The sequence below is a fragment of the Hevea brasiliensis genome, chromosome 5, assembly GCF_030052815.1.
Source record: "Hevea brasiliensis isolate MT/VB/25A 57/8 chromosome 5, ASM3005281v1, whole genome shotgun sequence".
NCBI lineage: Eukaryota > Viridiplantae > Streptophyta > Magnoliopsida > Malpighiales > Euphorbiaceae > Hevea > Hevea brasiliensis.
The window spans coordinates 68,686,227-68,712,335 of NC_079497.1; positions in this window are offsets into that span (position 1 = coordinate 68,686,227).

A 26,109-nucleotide genomic window follows, 5' to 3' on the forward strand; every position below is an offset into this window, starting at 1 on the left:
GGTGTCTATCACATGTGCTAAGCATGCCTCACACCCCTTCCTATTCATTTTTCTGGCCAGTGCAGCTGAAATGATGTTTGAAGGCAATAACTGCCTCTCCCCATGTATTACTACGTCATCATACTGAGGGAGACCAAAAGTGACTGTCTTCAATCTACAGTCAATTATCGCATGATGCCTAGCTAACCAATCCATGCCTAAGATAATGTCATAATCTCTGAAGGGCATTTTAATCAAATAAGACAGAAAAACATGTCCTTGGATCACTAAGGATAGTCTCTATAGATTGTATTGACCCGGATCTCTTATCCTAACAGACTAGTTACTAGCACTTCGAAACCCATTTGCACACATGGAACAGCAAGTGAACTGACTATGCTAGCACTAACATATGAATGGGTTGAACCCGGATCAAACAACACAAACACTTCTTGATCAGAGATAGAGAATGTACCAGCTACCACATCAGAAGTCTCAGCCTCTTCTCGCTGTCTCATTATGTAGACTCTGGCTGAAGCACTCCCTTATACCGATTGACCAACAGTACCCTGACTGCATGAAGCAGTGCCTCTACCTCTATCTTTTCCTCTGCCAACAGACTGTGAACCTCTAGGAGCAGGACTCTGAATAGATCCTTTGGCAGTAGTAGGAGCTAGACCATATTTAGGAGCACTAGTATAATCATTTGCTATATGGCTCTTGCCTCCAGAGTTAAAATAGGCTCCAGTGGCCCAATAGCATTCCTCCCCATGAATCTTGCCACAAGTCTCACAGGGGCGGGCAGAATGTGAACCCCTGCTCGACTGCTGACCAGACCTAGGGGTTCTCTGTCTAGAAAATCTGCCCCTACCAAATCTTCCACCTCGACCTTGCTGGGTCCACTAAATTTCTTCTTCTTCCCAGAAGTCCCACCAGAACTCTATTCTACTGACTTTTCCCCCTTGTCTTTTTCTGATTTCTCATCTTTCTCTGATTTTTCTTTCACTGGGGTTGCTTCTGATTCTATTCTTTCCAACTTAAGTGCTTGAGACATGAGCTCTGAGAAGTTGCTCTGCCTGAATCCCACTACTTGCATTCTCAAACTGGGCTTCAAACCAGTCTCAAATCTCTTGCATCTTGCCTTGTTTGTAGAAAGGAGACTCCCAGTATAATGACTTAAGTGGGAGAACTCCCTCTCATACTCTGCTACTAATCGGTTCCCTTGTTTTAAACTAAAAAATTCTTGCAATTTCTGATCAACATATGCATTTGGGATGTATTTCAGTCTAAATTCTCTGATGAAGTCATCCCAGGTCAGCACTGGTGGTTCAGCCAAGCTGTGGGAGATGGTCTTCCACCAATCATACGCATCCCCTTGCAGTAGCGACACAGAATATTCAAATTTCAGTTCATCTTGGCAGTGCAGCTTCTTAAATACTCTGTCCATTCTTTCAAGCCATTGCTCTGCCTCTAAAGGGTCCACTGTCCCCTTAAATTCTGTAGCCCCATACTTCAGTAATTTATCATACTGTATGGCTGGAGGCAGTGGTTGTGCCACAGGTGTCTGGGGTGGAGCTTGAGCAAGCATACCCCCAGCCATTTGTTAAAACATGGCAGCCATCTACTGTGCGAACTGTGCAAAAAACTGCGGCATTTGTGGGGCTGGTGCTACAGATCCACTCACATTTTGTAGAGCTGGGGCTTCTGAACAAGTAACACAAGGAGATTTCCCTCCGTTAGTTCATATTCATGATGTAATGCACTATATGTAACAAATATGGATATTGAGCAGTTGTACTTAACAAGAAAGACACAAATTCATAAGTTAAAACATACTTCAAAAATTTTGCTCTGATACCATTAAAACATGTCACACCTTACCCCTCTGTAAAGTATAACATGATCCCGTAGAATACCTAATGCACTACCGAACTTCACTTACCGATAACTCATTAAGTACCCTACAAGGGCTTTTAAAACAATTTTTTTATTTTTGATAAGTGGTGAGTTTTTTTCTAATAGGTATTTAAAACATTTAATTAAAATTAAAACTAGTTAATATTTTTGGTCCATTTTATTTTTCCATAAATTTTATAAAAAATTTTACAGAGTTCTGTCTGTATTTTGAGAAAACAGTTCTTCAAATACCTGAAAAGAAGGCACTTTCAAAAATTTTTCAACCACTTCTTTAATTTCATAATCAATCTCAACCATTTTCTCAAATTTCAAAATTCAATAATTCTCTAAATACTGTCAATTAATATCATTCATTCAAATTTCATTAAAGACAAAACAATTTATATACATCATTACAAAATTTACATTAAGGGAAATTCAAACTAAAATTTATTACAACTTTATACAAATTTTATACAAGCTGCTCAAGACTAATTTTTACATGTCCATACATTTATGTGCAATACATACATCAAAAGAAATATTTACAGACAGGGTATAAATTATACCCGATAACTTCAAGGTAAGTAGCTCCCCTGTCCTCAGCAGCTCAATCTGCTGCTCCTCTAGTCTCTATATCTGTGACAGCAATAACAGCTATCTCTGAGTACTAGGACTCAGTGGTGCACAACATACTAAAATAATCTTTATGCAGAACTTAAATCACATTTATTCAAAAATTTGACTGAACATGAGAATTAAATACAAATCATGCATTTTGAGATTTTAATCCCAAACAATTTCATTTTGAAGTATCAAATCACATTTCATAAAACCCACAGTTATATCATGCCATTCGAAACAAATATAATCTCAATAGCCAAAGGCTAAGGAGAATCACATCACAAGGCTAGCTAGCTCAAATATATGGATATCCATTCACATCCTCTTCTACTGGCACACCTCAACACTTCTCCAGAGAAGGAATCAAAATTCGAAACTAATTACCCCCACTAGTCATGCTAGTGAGGTGTTCAAATATATGGTCATGACACTGTGGTTTCAAAACTTATCTTAACAATTTGCTAAACATTGTCATTTCAAATATACACAATAACTTTCAACAATTTAAATTAAAACTTCATAAGTAATATCACAAATAAACTTTCACAATTCAAAGCAAAAGTAAAATACATATTTCATTGACTTTATCAATGAATTTTAAAGCATAGTGATGTTGTGCACAAACCTCAAGCGAGTCGCCTCTTGGCCTTGACTCGATTCCTCAGGTTCTTTCTCGGTATTCTTTTCAACTGAAACACACAATTTCATAGTGTTTTAGTACCATAACTTAGCATAAATCCAAAAATAAATTTAACTTCACTTTTACTTAGCTCTAACGTGCTAAACTCGACGTTCTTGAAATTTTGTGTTTCGGGGTTACTATTCACTACACTATTCAAATCAAATTGTTGACTTTCTATGGCTTAATAGGTATGGGAATTCCAACTTCACCCACACTCCACATTTTGGTCACTAAATTTGTTGGTTTTGGTTGTTTATTCAAATTTTATGTCTTTTAGGTAAATTCGATAATTTTTAGTTTTGGAGTCTAAGGTTGCACTGTTCCATTGGTCACTTTTCTGTTAGAATTTGGCAAAACTTCCTTTATATAAAATATTCCCTATTGTCTTAAGTTTATTCTTCTTTTTAAATCACTCCAATTGGAGTTTTGTAGCTCAAATTATAGCCATTTGAACCATGGCTGCCGGATTGGATACAACCCAGAATTCTGGGCAATTTTTTTATGCTGGTAGTTTTAGGTCACCAAATTGGGGAGGCCAAATGACTTAGTTAATGGCATAATTTGAGTTTGTATTCTTCATGAAAGTTTTAGGTCTATATTTCATCTAACCACCAATATGATTTCAGGTCATTTTGACCTGCCTAGCTCAAGTTATGACCAAATGAACAAACACTGTTCATTTGGTCAGTTTGTACAGAGGCAGACTGTGATTTTTCAAGTTTGGTCAATTTGTTTACTAGGTTTTGGTCACTTTTTAAGCATGTTTCCTGAATGAAAATTGTGTCATTTAGTGTCTATTTTCATTCTCAATTGGTCTCATACCAATTGGACCTGTAAATTTTCATTTTTGGTCCTTCAAAGTTGACTTGGTCATGCTGCCAGCAGCATGACCACACTCAATCCGAATTTGGCCTTAACTCCAACCATTCCTACACACTTCATTTTGTCACAAATGACCATTTCTCACTTCAAATTAGGTCCAAAACATCATTTATAAGTTTCTCACATTTTTGGTCTCTAAACCCTAATGTCCAAAACCCTAATTCACAAACTCTTGCATTTAGCTACTTTCAAAGCCTTTAATCATAACCATACAACTAATTAAAGTTCATATACCCATTCAAATAAATCAAACTATGTAAATCACTCTCCCCTTCATGCTGGCCGAATTTCAGTTTGGTCCCTCAACAAATTTTCTTTTCATTTTAAGTTTATTTACAAGTTAATCAAGCTAAAAATACAACAAATAAACTAATTTTGCATCTTAAATCACTAACCTTTTTTTGTTGAATTTCTCCCTCTTCAAATCTCCTTTCTTTCCTCTTTTTTTTTTTTTGTCAATAGTTTTTCCAAGCTTCAAAAAAAAAGTTTAATGAAGGAATTTGTGAAATTTATGGCTAGTTTTGGGGTTTAAGAAGCTTGAGAGTAAGCTTCCATAGAGGTTGAAAAATGAAGATGTAAGGGAGAGTGAGAGAGAGACTTCAGCTAGCTTGAAAAGGAAGAAGCAAAAATGAATTTTGTTTATTTAATTGCATATTTATCCTCTAATTGACTTGGTCAAATTATCTAGTAAATAAAAATTTTATTTATGACTTCATATGTGATGTCACTACCTTTTTTACTTTTCTTTTTCTTTTTTTTCTATTTATTTTTCTATTAGTTCTTTAATTTAATTCTCGATTTTGAAATTTTCTTTTCTCTGATTTTATTTGACTGTTAGGTCAGGAGTCAGCTCTCGGGGTCAATTGACCAAATTGTCCCTCGCCGATTCATCCCGGTTTGCAAATAATTCAATATTTCTTTCGGCTCCCTAACCTAATTATTTGACTGGCTTAATAGTTCTTTTTCATGATTTTCTCTTTTCCACTATGTTTACAATAGTCCTAAGGACCGCAGCATCACATTTTACGGTTCGAAATTTGAGTTTAAAATGACTTCGCAGTCCTTCCCAAGAAGGTCACCTATCGCTGTGACTCTCGGCTCGTTTAACTTCTTATGTTTTGTTTTTCTTGTTTATACTTAACTAATTGAACATTACAAATTAATTGTGTTTATGGCTTTTCTAGTTGTCTTAAGTGTGGTTCTAATCCTCTTAATTGTCCGGACCGATACCGGTCACCGCAACAGTGAAATATACCAGGCTATGCAAATAGGGGTGTTACACGGACAAGTAAGGGGATTAGAACCATACTTAAGACAACTAGATAAGCTATAAACATATATAATTAATAATTGTCAATTAGTTAAGTATAAATAAGAAAAACAGAACATAAGAAGTTAAACGTGCTGAGAGTCACAGCGATGGGTGACCTTCTCAGGAAGGACTGCAAAGTCATTTTAAACTCAAATTTCGAACCGTAAAATATGATGCTGCGGTCCTTAGGACCCTTACGAACACAGTGGAAAAGAGAAAATCATGAAAAAGATTTCTTAAGTCAGTCAAATAATTAGGTCAGGGAGCCAGAAGAAATATTGAATTATTTGCAATCTGGGTTGAATCGGCGAAGGGCAATTTGGTCAATTAACCCCTAGAGCTAACTCGTAACCTAACTGTCAAATAAAGTTGGAGAAAATAAAATTTCAGAGTCGGGAATTAAATTAAAGAACTAATAGAAAAAAAAAAAAGAAAAGTTAAAAAGGTAGTGACATCACATATGAAGTCATAAATAATTTTTATTTACTTGATAATTTAACCAAGTCAATTAAAGGATAAATATACAAAATAAAGAAATAAAATCCATTTCTCTTCTTCCCTTCCAAGCCAGCCGAAACCCATCTCTCTCCCTCCTCCATGAGTGTCCACCATTAAAGAGTTATTTAACCTTGAATAACTCGATGTTCTTCCACTAAAATTAACCCTAAACCCTAGAAAGCTTCTTAAGAACCCTATACAAGAAGTATAGAAGAAAGAAGGAGGAAGAAAAATTGAAAATTGGAGTTTTGGGAATCCAAAGCAAAGGTTAGTATTCTAACTATCAATTATCTAATCAAATGCATGTTCAATTATTTAAATGAACTTAGAAACTAAAGAAATGAGATGAAATTAATTGTTGGAGGACCAAACCTAAATTTTGGTCAACTAGGGTTTTGATATGTGTATGCATGAGTTTGATAGATTTTAAAGTGTATGTGATCTTGTTTGAGATGAAGAAACATGTATATAGGCTTTGAATCAATCAAATGCAAAGAATTAGTAGGGTTTGGACACTTAGGGTTTAGAGACAAAAATGTGAGAAATGGGTAAATAATATGATTGACCTAGTTTGAAGTGGGAAATGGACAATGGTGACCAAATGAAGTGTGTTGAAAGTGTTGGAGTTGAGATCAAATTCGGATTGAGTGTGGTCATGCAGCTAGCAGCATGACCAAGGTCCCTTTGAGGGACCAAAATTGAAAATTTACAAGTCCAATTGGTATGAGACCAATTGGGAATGAAAATAAACACTAAATGACACAATTTTCATTCAGGAAGCATGCCCAAAAAGTGAGCAAAACCTAGTGAATAAATTGACCAAATCCAAAAAGTCTCAGTCTACCCTGTACAAACTGACCAATTGAATAGTATTTGTTCATTTGGCCATAACTTGAGCTAGGCAGGTCTAAATGACCTGAAATTTTAACAGTGGGCAGCTAAGGTTTAGACCTAAAACTTTCATGAAGAACACAAACTCAAATTATGTCATTAACCAAGTCATTTGGCCACCCAAAAATTGGTGACCCAAAACTGCCAGAACCAAAACTTACCCAGAAATCTGGGTTAAGTCCAATCCGGCAGCCATGGTTCAAATGGCTATAACATGAGCTACAAAACTCCAATGGGAGTGATTCAAAAATGAGAATAAACTTGAGATAATAGGAAACATTTTCTGTGAAGAAAGTTTTTCCAAATTCCAACAGTAAAATGACCAATGGAATAGTGCAACCTTAGACACCAAAACTGAAAATTATCAAATTTGCCTAAAAGACTTAGAATTTGAGTAAACAACCAAAACCAACAAATTTAGTGACCAAAATGTGGTATGTGGGTGAAGTTGGGATTCCCATACCTATTAAGCCTTAGAAAGTCAACAATTTGACTTGAATAGTGTATGAATAGTAACCCCAAAACACAAAATTTAAAGAACGTCGAGTTTTTCACATTAAAGCTAGATAAAAGTGAAGTTAAATTTATTTTTGGATTTATGCTAAGTTATGGTACTGAAACACTATAAAATTGTGTGTTTTAGTTAAAAAAAACACTGGAAAAGAACCCAAGGAAATCAAGTCAAGGCCAAGAGGTGACTCACTTGAGGTTTGTGTACAACGTATAAATTTTGTAAATTATCTCTGCATATTGCTTTGAATGATTTGAAATAGTGAATTGTGACATTATTTATGATGCTTTGATTTAAATTATTGAAAGTTATTGTGTACATTTGAAATGGCAATGTTTAGTAAATTGTTAAGATAAGTTTTGAAACCACAGTGTCATAACCATATATTTGAACACCTCACTAGCATGATTAGTGGGGGTAATCAGTTTCGATTTTTGATTCCTTCTCTGGATGAAGTGTTGAGGTGTGTGCCAGTAGAAGAGGAAATTGAATGGATATCCATATATTTGAGCTAGCTAGCCTTGTGATGTGACTTCTCCTTAGCTTCTGGCTATTAAGATTATATTTCTTTCGAATGGCATAATATAACTGTGGGTTTTATGAAATGTGTTTTGATACTTCAAAATGAAATTGTTTGGAATAAAATCTCATAATTCATGTTTTGTGTTTAACTCTCATGTTCAGTTCAATTTTTGAATAAATGTGATTTAAATTCTGCATAAGATTATTTTAGTATGTTGTGCATCACTGAGTCCTAGTACTTAGCGATAGCTATTATTGCTGTCGCAGATATAGAGACTAGAGGAGTAGCAGCTTGAGCTGCTGAGGACAGGGGAGCTACTTACCTTGAAGCTATCGGGTATAATTTATATCCTGACTGTAAATATTTATTTTGATATATGTATTGCACATAAATGTATGGACATGTAAAATTGGTCTTGAGTAGCTTGTACAAAGTTTGTATAAAGTTTGTAATGAAATTTAGTTTGAATTTTTTTTTATGTAAATTTTTGCAATGGTGTAAATAAATTACTTTGTCATTAATGAAATATGTATGGTAGCATTTATTTTGAATTGAATGAAATTTATTAATGGTATTTGATGATTGTTGGATATTGAAAATGGGGGATTTGAATTTTTGGAAGTTGTTAAATGTGTTGAGATTGATTGAGATGATTGTGAATTTGAAGAAGTTGTTAAGAAAAATTATTAGAAGTGCTTTTTTTTAGGTATTTGAAGAACTGTTTTCTCAAAATACAGACGGAACTCTGGCAAACTTTTTATAAAATTTGTGGAAAAATAAAATGGACCAAAAATATTAACTAGTTTTAATTTTAATTAAATGTTTTAAATACCTATTAGAAAATGCTCACCACTTATCAAAAATAAGAAAATTGTTTTAAAATCCCTTGTAAGGTACTCAATGAGTTATCAGTAGGTAAAGTTCGGTAGTTCATTAGGTATTCTACGGGATCATGTTATGCCTTACAGAGGGGTAAGGTGTGACATGTTTTAGTGGTATCAGAGCAAAATTTTTGAAGTATGTTTTAACTTGTGAATTTGTGTCTTTCCTTGTTAAGTACAACTGCTCAATGTCCATATTTGTTACATACAGTGCATTGCATCATAAATATGAACTAACGAAGGGAAATCTCCATGTGTTACTTGTTCAGGAGATACCCTAACTTTAGACTGAGATGAAAGAAGGGGATTGCTCAGTTGAGCAATCTGTTGAAGCTGAGGCATAAAGGGAAGCCCCAGCTTTATAGAATGTCAGTGGATCTTTAGCACCAGCCCCACAAATGCCACGGTTTCATCACAGTTTGCACAGCAGATGGCTGCGATGTTTCAACAAATGGCTGGGGGTATGCCTGCTCAAGCTCCACCCCAAACACCTGTGGCACAACCACTGCCTCCAGCCAGACAGTATGATAAGTTATTGAAGTATGGAGCTATTGAATTTAAGGGTAAAGTGGACCCTTTAGAGGCAGAACAATGGCTTGAAAGAATGGACAGAGTGTTCAAGAAGCTGCACTGCCAAGATGAATTGAAGTTTGAATACTCCATGTCACTACTGTAAGGGGATGCGTATGATTGGTGGAAGACCATCCCCACGGCTTAGTGAACCACGATCGACACAGGATGACTTCATCAGAGAATTCAGACAGAAATACATCCCAGATGCATATGTTGATAAAAAATTGCAAGAATTTTTGAGTTTGGAACAAGGGAATAGATCAGTGGCAGAGTATGAGAGGGAGTTCTCCCGCTTAAGTCATTATGCTGGGAGTCTCCTTGCTACCAGCAAGGCAATATGCAAGAGATTTGAGACTGGTTTGAAGCCCAGTTTGAGAATGCAAGTAGTGGGATTCAGACACAGCAACTTTTCAGAACTCATGTCTCAAGCACTCGAGTTAGAAAGGATTGAATCAGAAGCGACCCTAACAAAAGAAAAATCTGAAAAAGTGGAAAAATCAGAGAAAGACAAAGGGGAAAAATTAGTTGAACAAAGTTCTGGTGGTACTTATGGGAAAAAGAAGAAATTTAGTGGACCCAGCAAGGGTCGAGGTGGAAGATTTGGTAGGGCGATTTTGCGGACGAGACCCCTAGGTCCAGTCAGCGATCGGCAGGGTTCATATTCTACCCACCCCTGTGAGACTTGTGGCAAGATGCATGGGGGGGGGGGATGCTATTGGGCTACTGAAGCCTGTTTTAACTGTGAAGGCAAGGGCCATTTAGCAAAAGACTGCACTAGTACTCCTAAATATGGTCTAGCTCCTGCGACTGTAGAACGATCTATTCAGAGTCCTACTTCTAGAAGTTTACAACCTGTTGGCAGAGGAAGAGGCAGAGGTAGAGGCACCGCTCGCGATCGAGCACGATTGGTCGATCGGCACAAGGAAGTGCGTCAGCCAGAGTTTATAAGATGAGACAGCGAGAAGATGCTGAGACTTCCGATGTGGTAGCTAGTACATTTTCTATCTCTGATCAAGAAGTATTTGTGTTATTTGATCCGGGTTCAACCCATTCATATGTTAGTACTAGCATAGTCAGTTCACTTGCTATTCTATGTGTGCAAATGGGTTTTGAAGTGCTAGTAACTAGTCCGTTAGGACAAGAGGTCCGAGTCAACAGAGTTTATAGGGACTGTCCTTTGGTGATCCAAGGACATGTTTTTCTGTCAGATTTGATTGAAATGCCCTTCAGAGAGTATGATATTATCTTGGGCATGGATTGGTTAGCCAGGCATCACCCCATGATTGACTGTAGACTGAAGACAGTCACTTTTGGTCTCCCTTTGTACGGTAATGTGGTAATACATGGGGAGAGGCATTTACTGCCATCAAATATCATTTCGGCTGCACTAGCCAGAAAAATGATCAGAAAGGGGTGTGAAGCATACTTGGCACATGTGATAGACAACCAAGTGGGGAGTCTAGCACTAAGGGACATTCCTACTGTATGTGACTCTCCGGATGTGTTTCCTGAAGAATTGCCAGGATTACCTCCAGAAAGAGAGGTGCAGTTTGAGATTGATGTTATGCCTGGTGTGGACCCAATCTCTATAACACCATATAGAATGGCACTTGCAGAATTGAAAGAGTTGAAAGTGCAGTTGCAAGAGCTGCTTGACAAGGGCTTTATCCGCCCTAGTGTGTCACCTTGGGGAGTGCCAGTGTTGTTTGTTAAGAAGAAAGATGGCACTCTCTGCTTGTTTATTGATTATCGGCAGTTGAATAAGGTGACAATAAAGATTAGATATCCATTGCCCCGCATTGATAACTTGTTTGATCAGTTAAGGAGTGCAGCTGTGTTCTCCAAAATTGACTTGAGATCAGGTTATTATCAGTTGAAAGTACAAGAGCAGAGTATTCTTAAAACTGCCTTTAGAACCCGCTATGGCCATTATGAGTTCTTGGTTATGCCATTCGAGTTAACTAATGCTCCGGCTGCTTTTATGGATCTGATGAACACTATCTTTAGACCATACCTCGACTAGTTTGTTGTGGTATTCATAGATGATATATTTGTCTATTCGAGGAATGCAGAAGAGCATGATAAACATCTGCGGATTGTACTGCAGATTTTAAGTGAGAAACAGCTATATGCCAAATTGTCGAAGTGTGAATTTTGGCTGAAGGAAATATCTTTCTTGGGGCATGTAGTATCAGAAGAGGGCATCAAGGTAGATCCAAGTAAAATTGAAGCTGTCCTTAATTGGAGACCACCCAGAAATATCACAAAGATTCGCAGTTTTCTAGGTTTAGCTGGATACTACCATCGATTTGTGAAGGGATTCTCCATGTTGGCATCTCCATTGACCAAGATGCTTAGAAAAGATGTGAAATTTCAGTGGACAGATAAATGCCAATAGAGTTTTGATGAATTGAATAAATGTTTGACTGAAGCTCCAGTCCTGACTTTATCTACTCCGAGTAAAGAATATACAGTTTATAGTGATGCTTCTCACAATGGGTTGGGTTGTGTGTTGATGCAAGATCGAAATGTTATTACCTATGCATCACGCCAGCTAAAACCGCATAAGAGGAATTATCCGACACATGACTTGGAGCTTGCAGCCATTGCATTCGCTCTTAAGATCTGGAGACATTATTTGTATGGGGAGAAGTGTTACATCTACATAGATCATAAGAGTTTAAAGTAGTTGGGCACCCATAAAGAGTTGAATTTCAGACAGAGGAGATGGTTAGAGTTGATAAAAGACTATGATTATCTCATAGACTATCAGCCAGGAAAAGCTAATGTGGTGGCTGACGCCTTAAGTCGCAAGACTATGGCAAGTCTATGGGTTACTCCTTTGTCTATGGTACATGAGTTTAGATCATTACATGCCAGCTTAGAGATTAATGATGAGGGGAAGAGAGCAGTTGCATGGCATGTACAGCTAGTGTTGATTGATCAGATCAGAATGGCTGCTCAGAATGACCAGAAGTATCAGAAATTATTAGAAGAAGTTCGGCAGGGCAAGAAAACAGAATTCTCAATAAGAGATGATGGTCTATTGCTACACCAGGGTAGAATGTGTGTTCCTAATGATGTTGATTTGAGGAAGATCATTTTGAAGGAAGCACATGAGTCTCCTTTTGCCATGCACCCTGGTGGCACAAAAATATATAGGGGGCTAAAGGAGCATTACTGGTGGATGGGTATGAAAAGAGATGTGGCAGAGTTTGTTTCCAAATGCCTAACTTGTCAGCAAGTAAAGGTAGAGCATCAAGTATCCGCTGGGTTGTTACATCCACTACCAGTACCAAAGTGGAAATGGGAGAGAATAACAATGGATTTTGTGATGGGACTTCCAAGGACACAGAAGAGTCATGATACAGTATGGGTCATTGTTGACAGACTGACCAAGTCTGCTCATTTTCTGCCAGTACGGATGGACTACAGTTTAGAAAGATTGGCGAAGTTGTACATTGATGAGATTGTGAGACTACATGGAGTGCCAGTATCCATCGTATCAGACAGAGATCCTAGGTTCACGTCTAGATTCTGGGGTAGTCTTTAGAGAGCCCTAGGAACTAGATTGAACTTTAGTACTGCATTCCACCCACAGACAGATGGCCAGTTTGAGAGGGTGATTCAGATCTTGGAGGACATGCTACGGGCTTGTGTGATTGAATTTGAGGGCAGTTGGGACACATACTTGCCTTTGATTGAGTTTGCTTACAACAACAGCTACCAATCAAGCATTGGGATGCCTCCATATGAAGCTTTGTATGGCAGAAAATGTAGAACCCCGTTGTGGTGGGATGACGTGGGTGAAAGAAAGATGATTGGACCTGAAATTGTTCAGCAAACTGAAGAGAAAATCAGGGTGATCAGAGATCGATATAAGACTGCATCAGACCGTTAGAAGTCCTACATTGATCTAAAGAGAAGGGATATTGAGTATGCAATGGGTGAGAAAGTATTCCTCAAGGTTTCCCCTTGGAAGAGAATTATGAGATTTGGAAGAAAGGGGAAACTGAGTCCTCGTTTTATTGGGCCATATGAGGTTCTGGAAAGAGTGGGTCCTTTGGCATATCATTTAGCACTACCTCTAGAGTTGGAGAAGACACATAATGTCTTCCATGTGTCTATGTTGAGGAGGTATCGATCAGACCCATCTCATGTACTACCAGTAGAGGAAATTGAAGTGAATCTAGACCTCACATATGAGGAAGAACCCATAGAGATTCTGGCTTATGAGGTGGAGCAGCTACGGAACAAGTAGATACCGTTGGTAAAAGTGCTGTGGAACCATCATTCAGGCCAGAAGGCTACTTGGGAATGAGAGAAGGACATGAGGAGATAGCACCCACAGCTGTTAAGAGATTGATACCAGGTAAAATTTCAAGACGAAATTTATTTTAAGGGGGAGAGAATTGTAACACCCCTATTTGTATAGCATGGTAAATCTCACTGTTCTGGTGACCAGTATCGGTCCGGACAAGTAAGGGGATTAGAACCATACTTAAGACAACTAGATAAGCTATAAACACAAATAATTAATAATTGTCAATTAGTTAAGTATAAATAAGAAAAACAAAACATAAGAAGTTAAACGAGCTCGGGAAGGACTACAAAGTCATTTTAAAATCAAATTTCAAACCATAAAATGTGATGCTGCGATCCTTAGGACCCTTACGAACACAGTGGAAAAAAGAAAATCATGAAAAAGAATTGTTAAGTCAGTCAAATAATTAGGTCAGGGAGTCGGAAGAAATATTAAATTATTTGCAAACCGAGTTAAACCGACAAGGGGCAATTTGGTCAATTGACCTCGAGAGCTTACTCCTGACCTAACTGTCAAATAAAATTAGAGAAAAGAAAATTTTAGAGTCGGGAATTAAATTAAAGAACTAATAGAAAAATAAATAGAAAAAAAAAAAGAAAAGAAAAGTTAAAAAGGTAGTGACATCATCATGGTGACATCACATATGAAGTCATAAATAATATTTATTTATTTGATAATTTGACTAAGTCAATTAAAGGATAAATATACAAAATAAAGAAATAAAATCCATTTCTCTTCTTCCCTTCCAAGCCGGCTGAAACCCATCTCTCTCCCTCCTCCATGAGTGTCCACCATTAAAGAGTTATTCAACCTTGAATAACTCGATGTTCTTCCACTAAAATTAACCCTAAACCCTAGAAAGCTTCTTAAGAACCCTAGACAAGAAGTATAGAAGAAAGAAGGAGGAAGAAAATTAGAAAATTGGAGTTTTGGGAATCCAAAGCAAAGGTTAGTATTCTAACTTCTAATTATCTAATCAAATGCATGTTCAGTTATTTAAATGAACTTAGAAACTAAAGAAATGAGATGAAATTAATTGTTTGTAACACCACTATTTGTATAGCCTGGTATATTTCACTGTTCCAGTGATCGGTGTCGGTCCGGACAATTAAGGGGATTAGAACCACACTTAAGTCAATTAGAGAAACCATAAACACAAAAAATTACTAATATTCAATTAGTTAAGTATAAATAGGAAAAAATGAACATATGAAGTTAAACGAGCCGAGAGTCACAGCGATGGGTGACCTCCTCGGGAACGATTGCGAAGTCGATTTAAACTCAAATTTCGAACCGTAAAATGTGACGATGCGGTCCTTAGGACCCTTATGAACACAGTGGAAAAGAGAAAATCACGAAAAAGAGCTGTTAAGCCAGTCAAATAATTAGGTCAGGGAGCCGGAAGAAATATTGAATTATTTACAAACCGGGATGAATCGGCGAGTGGCAATTTGGTCAATTGACCCCGAGAGCTGACTCCTGACCTAACTGTCAAATAAAATCGGAGAAAAGAAAATTTCGGAATCGAGAATTAAATTAAAGAACTAATAGAAAAAAAAAGAGAGGAAAATGAAAAAGTAAAAAGGTGATGACATCATGCATGACATCATGCATGATACCATAAAAGGAATAATTAATAAAATAGTTAAATGGGATTTTTGTGGTCTTCCATAAGTTAAATTAGATAAAAGAAAAGAAAAAAAAAAAAAAAACAAAAAGTCTTCTTCCATCTCTCTTTGCCGCCCCACCTTCCTCCATAAATCCTCTATGAAAGCTCTTTCTTTAAGCTTACACTAAGCTTAATTTTTCCTTACCCAACCTTAATAACTCTCATAAAAACTTCACTAGAGCTTGTTGTTGCAATATGAGAAGAGGATTACAAGAAGAAAGAAGGAGAACAATTGAAGATTTGGTGTTTAAGTTGAGGTTAGTATATTAACTTGTCATTTTTCCATTTTAAATGCCTAATTGGTTGTTGAAATGAGCTTGGAACTAATGAAATGAAAACAAATATGGGGGGGAAGGACCAAACTGAAATTTCAGCCTGTTAAAGGGGAGTATGATTTTGTATGGTTTGATGTGTTTAGAATGAATTAAAGGTGTTAGTAAACTTACATAAGTATGGTAGTAAGATGGAAATGCATAAATGTGATTAATTGTAACAATTAAGTGAGTTAGGGTTTTGGGACTTAGGGTTTATGAACCAAAAATGCAAGAAATGAGTAAATGGCATGTTTGACCTATTGTGAAGTGAAAAATGGTCAATTGTGACCAAATGAGTTGTGTTTGAATTGTTGCAAGTGAAGCCAAATTCGGAGGTTGAATGGTCATGCTGCTGGCAGCATGACCAAGTCAACTTTGAAGGACCAAAACTGAAATTTTACAAGTCCAATTGATATGGTACCAATTCGGGATGAAAATAGACATAAAATGACACAATTTTCATTTAGGAACCATGCCCAAAAAATGACCAAAACTTAGTGAACCAATTGACCAAAGTTGGATAAGAGCAGTCTGCCACTGTACAAACTGACCAAATGACAGTGTTTGTTCATTTCGTCATAACTCGAGCTAGGCAGGTCCAAATGACCTGAAATTTTACCAGTGGTTAGATGAGATATAGACCTAAAACTTTCATGAAGAATACAAGTCCAAATTCTTCCAGCAACCAAGCCATTTGGCCACCCCAAGTTGGTGACTCAAATCTGCCAGCACCAGAATTGCCCAGAAAATCTGGGTTGTGTCCAATCCGGCAGCCCAGGTTCAAATGGCCATAACTTGAGCTACGAAACTCCAATCGGAGAGATTCAAAAATGAGAATAAACTTAAGACAATAAGGAACATTTTCTATGAAGAAAGGTTTTCTAAATTCCAACAGTAGATTGACCAATGGAACAGTGCAACTTGGAGCACCAAAACTGAAAATTTGACAATTTGGCCAAAAGGATTTAAGCCTTGAGAAAATGACCAAAATCAACAAATTTAATGACCAAAATGTGGTATGTGGGTGAAGTTGGAGTTCCCATACCTATTAAGCCTTAAAAAGTCAACAATTTGACTTGAATAGTATAGTGAATAGTAACCCGAAACACAAAAACTTCGAGAACGTCGAAATTAGTACATTAAAGCTAGGTAAAAAAGAAGTGAAATTTATTTTTGGATTTATGCTAAGTTATGGTACTGAAATACTGTGAAACTGTGTGTTTCAGCTGAAAAAGACTTGGAAACTCAAAGAGACTGAGTCAAGGCCTAAAGGCGACTCGCGTCAGGTCTGTGCACAATAATTCTTGTTTAAATATTTTATTCTTGAAAATTTGACTTTTGTGATTAATTGTGTATTGTGTTGCCATTTTATGATCACAAATACGACTTTGGAAATGGATCAGATTTCTCACAAATTATTGAATAAATTGTTTTGAATTGATTTTATGTTCACACTTAGAATGACAATATCACATTATTCCTCCTCCATTTATGGGGTTGAGATCGTTTATTTTCCTCCCTCTCTGGCTTGCCAGTTGAGGTTGAGATCGGATGAGTACTCATTAGCTAGCTAGCCACCTCCCTCATTGATTTCTATTAATGGGGTTGAGATTGCTTTGTCGTGGTGTACAACACGGCATTGATCGAAAATTTTGTGTCATGGCTTAAGTTGTGTATGACTTTGGCAACATTGTGTTTATGAAATTGTTTGACTAAATTGTGTTATTATGAGCATTATTAATTTGAGAAATATTTAAATTGTGTTTCACCAATGAATGATTTATGTATTGCATTTTAAATTTTTATTGTGCACCACTGAGTATTTTTATACTCAGCGATAGCTTATTTTGCTGTCGCAGATAAGAGCAAGGAGAAAGCAGCAGAGTGAGCTGCTATCGAATATTGGACCACATCGATCATTTTGTACGGGTATATTTTTATACCCTTGTAGATAATTTTGATGTAAATATAGAAATGTTGTTTGTATCAATGTAAGTTGAGCAGTTGTAAATAAATTGTAATAATATTATTTTTTTTGGATTTCCTTCTGTAAATTAATATTTGTACTTATGAATTTCTTACTTTATGCTTTGTGATTTGTAACACCCCTGAGTTCGGTAGTGCGTTCTGCTGTTCCGGTGACCAGTGCTGTCCGGACAGCTAGGATGCCTAGAACTACTCTTCAATATGAGTGAGGAGACATAAAATAATGAAATACAAGAAAAGAAAATACAAGAAAAACAAAGGAAAAATAATAGCAAAGAAATGTGATCAAGTTAAGCGAGCCGGGAAACCTAGCGATGGGTGACCGCACCGGGAAGTCACGGCGTGGACCGTTGACTAGCCCTGGACTGCGGGGAACCCTGGAAAACATTTTTTGGACTTAAATAGAACCTTATTGAAGAATAAATATCATTAGAAAGATCAAAGAAAAATTAAATAATTAGTACAAAGAAAAGTGAGAAATCGAAAAACAGACAAAACCCGATAATACCGAAAAATCGGGAATGCCACCCGAACAGGGGCATTATGGTCATTTGACATCCCGAAGTATCTTTTGACCTAAATGTCCATTAAAAATAAATAATATTACACTTAGAAAATGAAATGAAAAATTAATTGGGTGGTACCTAAAGTAAATAACTAAAATCATGGGTTAAATGTGGAATAAGTGGGAGTTAAGTTTATAAAATGATTAAATTTGTGAGTGGACCACTAATGCATAAATTAAATACATAATAGGGCAGCTGTAACTCCACTAAATCAGCAGAAATAGTCATCTTCTCCAAAACAACCAAAGTTGCCGAATTGAGAGGAAATGAAAAACACCATGGCCATTTTTCATGCAAGCTCTCTTAACCTCCCATTTTCAACTCCAATCCTTTAAGTTCCTTCACAAAAAATGGTCTACACACCACAAGGAAGATATTGATACCAATTTTGAGAAGTTTGGTGAAGGTTTAGCAAGTTACAATTAAAGGTAAGTTTGCATTTTTGAGAAATTCTTTGTTAAAGTTTATGTTCATGTTATGGGTGTTAGATTGGTGAAGGAAAATTTTGAGTTTGAAGGGTTATTGTTGTTTTCATTTTGGACAGCCATGAGTCACGTTTTTGATGAGGTATTTGTGCATATAATTGATGAGAAATAATGTTAATCATGGTGATTTAGTAACTTAGTGAATTATTTCATGTTTATATGGTGAATTATGCACTTTGATGGGAATTGGTATATGGGACGGCAATGTGATGTTGAAGAATGGTTTGTGGCAGCTTGTGGACACTTGAGGAATGGTATATATTGAAGGAAGTGTGGGCAGAATATTGACCTAGAAGGATTGATGATATGTATGTAAATTTACATTGTAAAGTGTATGTAAAGTTTGTAATGTTTAGGTGTGTTTGTAATGGTACTTAAAAATTGTAATTGTGAATGATATTTGGTGTGTTGAGGGTGATTGGAATCTGCCCAAAATAATGCTAATGTAATGTAGAAAATGCTTTTGGTAATGTGCCAAAACAGTTTGGTAGGTAAGTAAACAAATGGCAAAGGTAAGTGTGTGTTTGAAGTTGGGGTGTGAAATGCATATTGAGGGCAGTGTATATTTTAGCCTATAACCTTGAATGTGTAACCTCAATTGGTATGAGACCAATTTGAGGTGAAACTAGGCACAAAATGTGCCAACTTTCATTGAGAAACCATGACAAAATTCTGCTTGCAAGGTGACCTAAAAAAATGACCAATTCGGATTAGGTGCAATTAGGACCTGAAAAATGACCAATTGGGCAGCAGTGAGTGTTTAGGTCATAACTCACTCAAACCAGGTCCAATTGACCTGAAATTTTAACCAAGAATAGTTAAGACCCATACCTACAAGTCTTATGAAGACACCAAAGCCCAGAAATGACCATAAGCAAGTCAAACAACTTGCACAAGTTCGGGTCCAAAAACTGGCCGAACCAGAGTTGACCAAATTGACCTAAAATTGACCTAAATTGGTACCATTTGACCAGCAATAGTATAATGACCATAACTCGGTCTACTTAACTCGGATTGACCTGAAATTTTGCCCCGCGTGCAATAAGACCTAGATCTACAAGTTTGTAGTTTTGACCGAGACCCGAAAACCGAGGGAACTAGATCGTCTAGTTAGGTCAAACCAGTATCCCGGAATCCAGCAATTTGCACTAAAATGCACTAAACAAGGAAATGACTTTGGTAAAACGTACCAAACCTAAAACCCTATCGAATGTGACATATTAACGACACTAAGACCTAATTTACCTAAAACGCAATGAGGGTTGGTATATTAGGTGATTAAGTGAATAATTGAGTTCAGTGCATTATTTACCAAGCACCATCGATAGAGACAGTTTAATTTAGCACTGAAACACTTCAAATTGTGTTTCTCAGTTAACAAGGACTCAGCAAAAGGGAAGGAAACACTGAGTCCAAATCAGGGAGACAGTCATCAGAGGTTTGTGCACAACTAGTTTTTAACTGATTTTGTTCTGAATATTTCACATGATTAAATGATATATTTTTCTTATGAATTATGTTTACCAAGCATTGGATTTAATTCAATGATTATCGAGATTGTTATAGTATGTATGAATTTGGCTTTATGAAATGGTATTTCCACAATTATTAAGCATTGTTATGGATTAAATAAATTATGTTTTGGAAAATTTTGATAGAACATGTTTTGAATTGTGCTGGTAATTTTCATGGAAAAATGCAAATTTATGATTTGAATTGTGATGAGCATAAAAATTATTGGATATTGGAATTGAATTTGAATCGAATTATATTGTGATTTATGCTCGCTAAAAGGATTGTGATATTGTTTTATATCTCACTATAGATGCTTGACTAGGTTATTACCCGTCTCTCTCATTTGTTGAGAAGACAATGGAGTTAGTTGTGTTTTGATTACCATGGTACGTGCACAGGCTTAGATTTTCCTCTGATTTGAGGTTAGATCTAAGTTTATTTTATCGTTATGGCCCTTGCGGAAGATTCATTATTGTGGTGGTACTGTGCACGATGATTCGACCTCCCCGACCATAGGGAGTTAGAATCAGATTCGACCTCCCCGACCATAGGGAGTTAGAATCACATCGAATATGGCCCTTTCGGATTAGTCTTGCATAGTTAGTGAGATAAAGATTAATTTTTGAGATACATAATGACTTTTGAGATACAGTATGATTTTTGAGTTACCTAATGATTTTTGAGATACAGAATGGCTTTTGAATGGTGATTTCAATTATGGTTTATGTATAATTGATTTTGTTGGAATTACTTAAATGGATATTCATGATTTGATACATTGAATTTTGTGATCAAAGTCATTTAGACAAATTATTTACATTATTGGCAATGAATATTTTGAGTTGTGGAATTTGATGAGTATTCAGATTTCCAAATTATTTACGGTAAATTTTGTCAATGTATATTATACTATGTTTTAAATTATAGTTGTGCACCACTGAGTTCACCACTCAGCGATAGCTTTGTATCTTTGTCGCAGTAGCGAGCATAGAGCAGTGATTAAGTTGCTTTGAGGATACATTCAGATCAGCTCCAGGTATATCATAGATATACCCATGTACATAGGTTTTGATGTAAGCATGTAATAATATGTATGTAAATTATTTGAGCAGTTGTATAGAAACTCTTGTAAAATATTTTGGTATGTAATTAAATGTAAATTATCGTGAATGTAAATCTGAGATTTCATTTACTTAAATAGTTTTGTATTATATTTCTTGTATCTCAGTCTTTGAAAAATCACTATGGATTTGAATTGAGAAATATGTTGTGTTGAGAAATATATTGGAGTTGAGATTTGCAAATATATATTGAAGTGCTTTTTACAGGTTTTCTGAAGAACTGTTTTATCCAAAATACAGATGGCACTCTGCCAAAATTTTTACAGAAACTCCAATTAAGTCAAATGTGTCAGTTTTATCACTTCAGTTCAAAAAGTTTTTTTTAACACCTGTAAATAGTGCTCACCACTGTAAAAGAAGTAAGAAAAGTTTTGAAAATCCCTTGTAGTGTATTTAATGGGTTATCAGTAGACGGAGTTGGTAATTCATTAGGTATACTACGGGATCATGTTATGCCTTACAGAGGGGTAGGGTGTGACATGATTGGAGATATTAAATATTTTGAGATGATAAATCTTGATTTGTATTGTGAAATTATTTTGAAGTGCGTTGAATTGAGTTGATTGAGATTTATTGAAGGTTGGGAGTTGTGAAGAACTTTTGGAAGTGTTTTTTTTAGGTATTTGAAGAACTGCTTTCTCCAATTTCAAACGGAACTCTGTTAAAATTTTTATAAAATTTGCGGCAAAATTTAAATGGATAAAATTTTTATTAGTATTTAAATCTTGAATAAATGCTTTTTAATTCTTACCAAAATGCTCACCACTTCCAAAATGTAAGAAAATGGTTTCAAAATCCCTTTTAGTGTACTTAATGAATTATTGGTAGGTGAAGTTCGGTAGTTCATCAAGTATTATACGGGATCATGTTATGCCTTACAGAGGGGTAAGGTGTTACATGTTTTAGTGGTATCAGAGCATGGTTTTTGAATAAATTTTGACTATGCATGTGAATATTTCTTTGATAAGTACAACTGCTCAAGTGTCTTTAATTGATACATATGACATATTTACATCATGAATATGCACTAACGGAGGTTAACCTCCTTGTGTTTGATCTCAGGAAGTAGAAAATTTTGAGAAAACGGAATGGAAGGAGCAGATCATTCCGAAGAACAATCTGTTAAGGCTGAGGTTCAAGGGGAAGCCCCAGCACTCCAGAACGTGAGTGGGTCAGCCACTCCAGCTCCTGTTCCACCACCGCAGTTCCCTGCTCAATTTGTACAGCAGATGGCTGCGTTCTTCCAGCAAATGGCGGGTAATGTGCCACCCCAAGCTCAGATGACAGTACCTGTAGCACAACCACAGCCCTCAGCTCGGCAATAGGAAAAGCTGATGAAATTTGGGGCCACCGAGTTTAAAGGCACTGTGGATCCACTGGAGGCAGAACAGTGGTTGGAAAGAATGGAACGAGTTTACAGAAAACTGTAGTGTACGGAAGAGATGAAGTTCGAGTATTCTGTTTCCTTGTTACAAGGGGATGCATATGAATGGTGGAAGACCATCCCTCACAGCTTGGTTTAGCCGCTTGTGCTGGCATGGACAGACTTCCTGAGGGAATTCAGGCAGAAATGGGTTCCTGATGCATATGTAGATAAGAAATTGCAAGAATTCCTGAGTTTGAAACAAGGGGACCGAACCATAGCAGAGTATGAGAGAGACTTCTCAAGGCTAAGCCACTATGCTGGAAGCTTAGTCTCCACCCCCAGAGACAGATGTAAGAGGTTTGAGTCCGGATTAAGGCCGAATTTGAGAATGCAAGTCGTGGGTTTTCAACATCGAATTTTCTTTGAATTGATCTCACAGCCACAGGCTGGAAAGGATAGAATCAAGGGGCGGTGAAGAAGGGTTCACAAGAGAAAGAGAAATGAAAAGACTCTTTGGACAAGCATCCAAAGTGGTTACGGCAAAGGAAACAATTTGGGGATCCGGCTCCGTAGATCCGAAGAGGCAGATTTTACGGCCAAAGACCACCCGATGCAGTCGGTAGGCCAACAATCTTCTCGAGGAGTTCTATCACTCGGGCAGTGTGAAACTTGCGGTAAAACTCATAGTGGGGTTTGCTTCAAGGCCACCGGAGCATGCTTTAACTATAAGCGGACACTTCGCTAAAGATTGTACTAGTCCGCGCCGGTCTGGATCTTTTGCTACATCCGAAGGATCAGCCCAAGTCTCTGTACCTAGAGGGTCACAGTCAGCTGCTAGAGGTAGAGGCAGAGGTAGTGGTCCTGGTAACACTCCTGGAAGTCAAAGCACTGTTAACCAGCTAGCACCCAGTGGTGCACCAGTCAGAGTGTATACCATGCGTCAGAGGGAAGAAGCTAAAACATCAGACGTTGTAGCTGGTAATTTCTCCATCCTTGACCAAGATGTCCATGTGTTATTTGATCCTGGCTCCACACATTCGTATGTTAGTGCTAGTGTGATGTGTTCTACTGCTATTCAGTGTGTACTAATGGATTATGATGTGCTAGTAACTAGTCCATTAGGCTAGGAGGTCAGGGTAAATATGCTATATAGGGACTGTCCTTTGGTAATCCAGGGACACACTTTTCTGTCTGATTTAATTGAAATGCCCTTCAGAGATTATGACATTATCCTGGGCATGGATTGGTTAGCCAGGCATCATGCCATGATTAACTGTAGATTGAAGACAGTCACTTTTGGTCTTCCTCAGTATGGTGATGTAGTAATACATGGGGAGAGGCAGTTACTGCCTTCAATCATCATTTCAATTTGACCGCCGTAAAAATGATTAGGAAAGGGTGTGAGGCGTACTTGGCACATGTGATAGACAACCAAGTGGGGAGTCCAGCACTGAAGGACATTCCTAGTGTATGTGACTTTCCAGATGTATTTCCTGAAGAATTGCCAGGATTACCTCAAGAAAGAGAAGTGCAGTTTGAAATTGATGTTATGCCTGGTGTGGACCCAATCTCCATAACACCATACAGAATGGCACCAGCAGAACTAAAAGAATTGAAAGTGTAGTTGCAAGAACTGCTTGATAAGGGCTTCATTCACCCTAGTGTGTCACCTTGGGGAGCGCCAATGTTGTTTGTAAAGAAGAAGGATGGCACTCTCCGATTATGCATTGATTATCGGCAGTTGAATAAGGTGACAATAAAGAACAGATACCCATTGCCTCGCATTGATGACCTATTTGATCAGTTGAGGGGTGCAGCTGTGTTCTCCAAAATTGACCTGAGATCAGGTTATTATTAGCTGAAAGTACAAGAGCAGAGTATACCTAAAACTACCTTCAAAACCCGCTATGGCCATTATGAGTTCTTGGTCATGCCATTCGGGTTAACTAATGCTCCGGCTGCTTTTATGGATCTGATGAACACTATTTTCAGACCATACCTTGACCAGTTTGTTGTGGTATTCATAGATGATATATTGGTCTATTCGAGGAATGCAGAAGAGCATGATAGACATCTGCGGATTGTACTGTAGACTTTGAGAGAGAAAAAACTATATGCCAAATTGTTGAAGTGTGAATTTTGGCTGAAGGAGATATCTTTCTTGGGGCATGTAGTATCAGAAGAGGGTATTAAGGTAGATCCTAGCAAGATTGAAGCTGTCCTTAATTGGAAGCCACCCAGAAATGTCACAGAGATTCGCGATTTTAGGGTTAATGGATACTACCATCGATTTGTGAAGGGATTCTCTATGTTGGCATCTCCATTGACCAAGCTACTTAGAAAGGATGTGAAATTTCAGTGGACGGACAAATGCCAACAAAGTTTTGATGAATTGAAAAGATATTTGACAGAGGCTCCAGTCTTGACTTTACCTATACCGGGTAAAGAATATATAGTTTACAGCAATGCTTCTCACAATGGGTTAGGTTGTGTGTTGATGCAAGATCGAAATGTCATTGCCTATGCATCACGCCAGCTAAAACCGCATGAGAGGAATTATCCGACACATGATTTGTAGCTTGCAGCTATCGTGTTTGCTCTTAAGATCTGGAGACATTATTTGTATGGCGAGAAGTGTTACATCTACATAGATCATAAGAGTTTGAAGTATTTGGGCACCCAGAAAGAGCTTAATTTGAGACAGAGGAGATGGTTAGAGTTGATAAAAGACTATGATTGTCTGATAGACTATCAGCTAGGGAATGCTAATGTTGTGGCTGACGCCCTAAGTCGCAAGACTATGGCAAGTCTACAGGTTACTCCTTTGTCTTTGTTATATGAGTCGAGATTATTACATGCCAGTTTAGAGATTAATGATGAAGGGTAGACAGCAGTTGCATGGCATGTACAACCAGTGTTGATTGATCAGATCAGAATGGCTGCTCAGAATGATGAAAGGTATCAGAAGCTGTTGGAAGAAGTCCGGCAGGGCAAGAAACCAGAGTTCTCAATCAGAGATGATGGTTTACTGCTACACCAGGGTAGAATGTGTGTTCCTAATGATGTTGATTTGAGGCAGATTATTTTGAAGGAAGCACATAAGTCTCCTTTTGCTATGCACTCTGGTGGTACAAAAATGTACAGAGGGCTAAAGAAGCATTACTGGTGGATGGGTTTAAAAAGAGATGTGGCAGAGTTTGTATCCAAATGTCTAACTTGTCAGCAAGTAAAGACAGAGCATCAAGTACCAACTGGGTTGTTACATCCACCGTCAGTGCCAGAATGGAAATGGGAAAGAATAACTATGGATTTTATAATGGGACTTCCGAGGACACAGAAGAGTCATGATGTAGTATGGGTCGTTGTTGACAAACTAAGTTTGCTCATTTTCTGCCAGCCCGAATGGACTACAGTTTAGACAGATTGGCCAGGTTGTACATCGATGAGATTGTGAGACTTCATGGAGTGCTAGTATCCATCGTATCAGACAGAGATCCTAGGTTCACTTCTA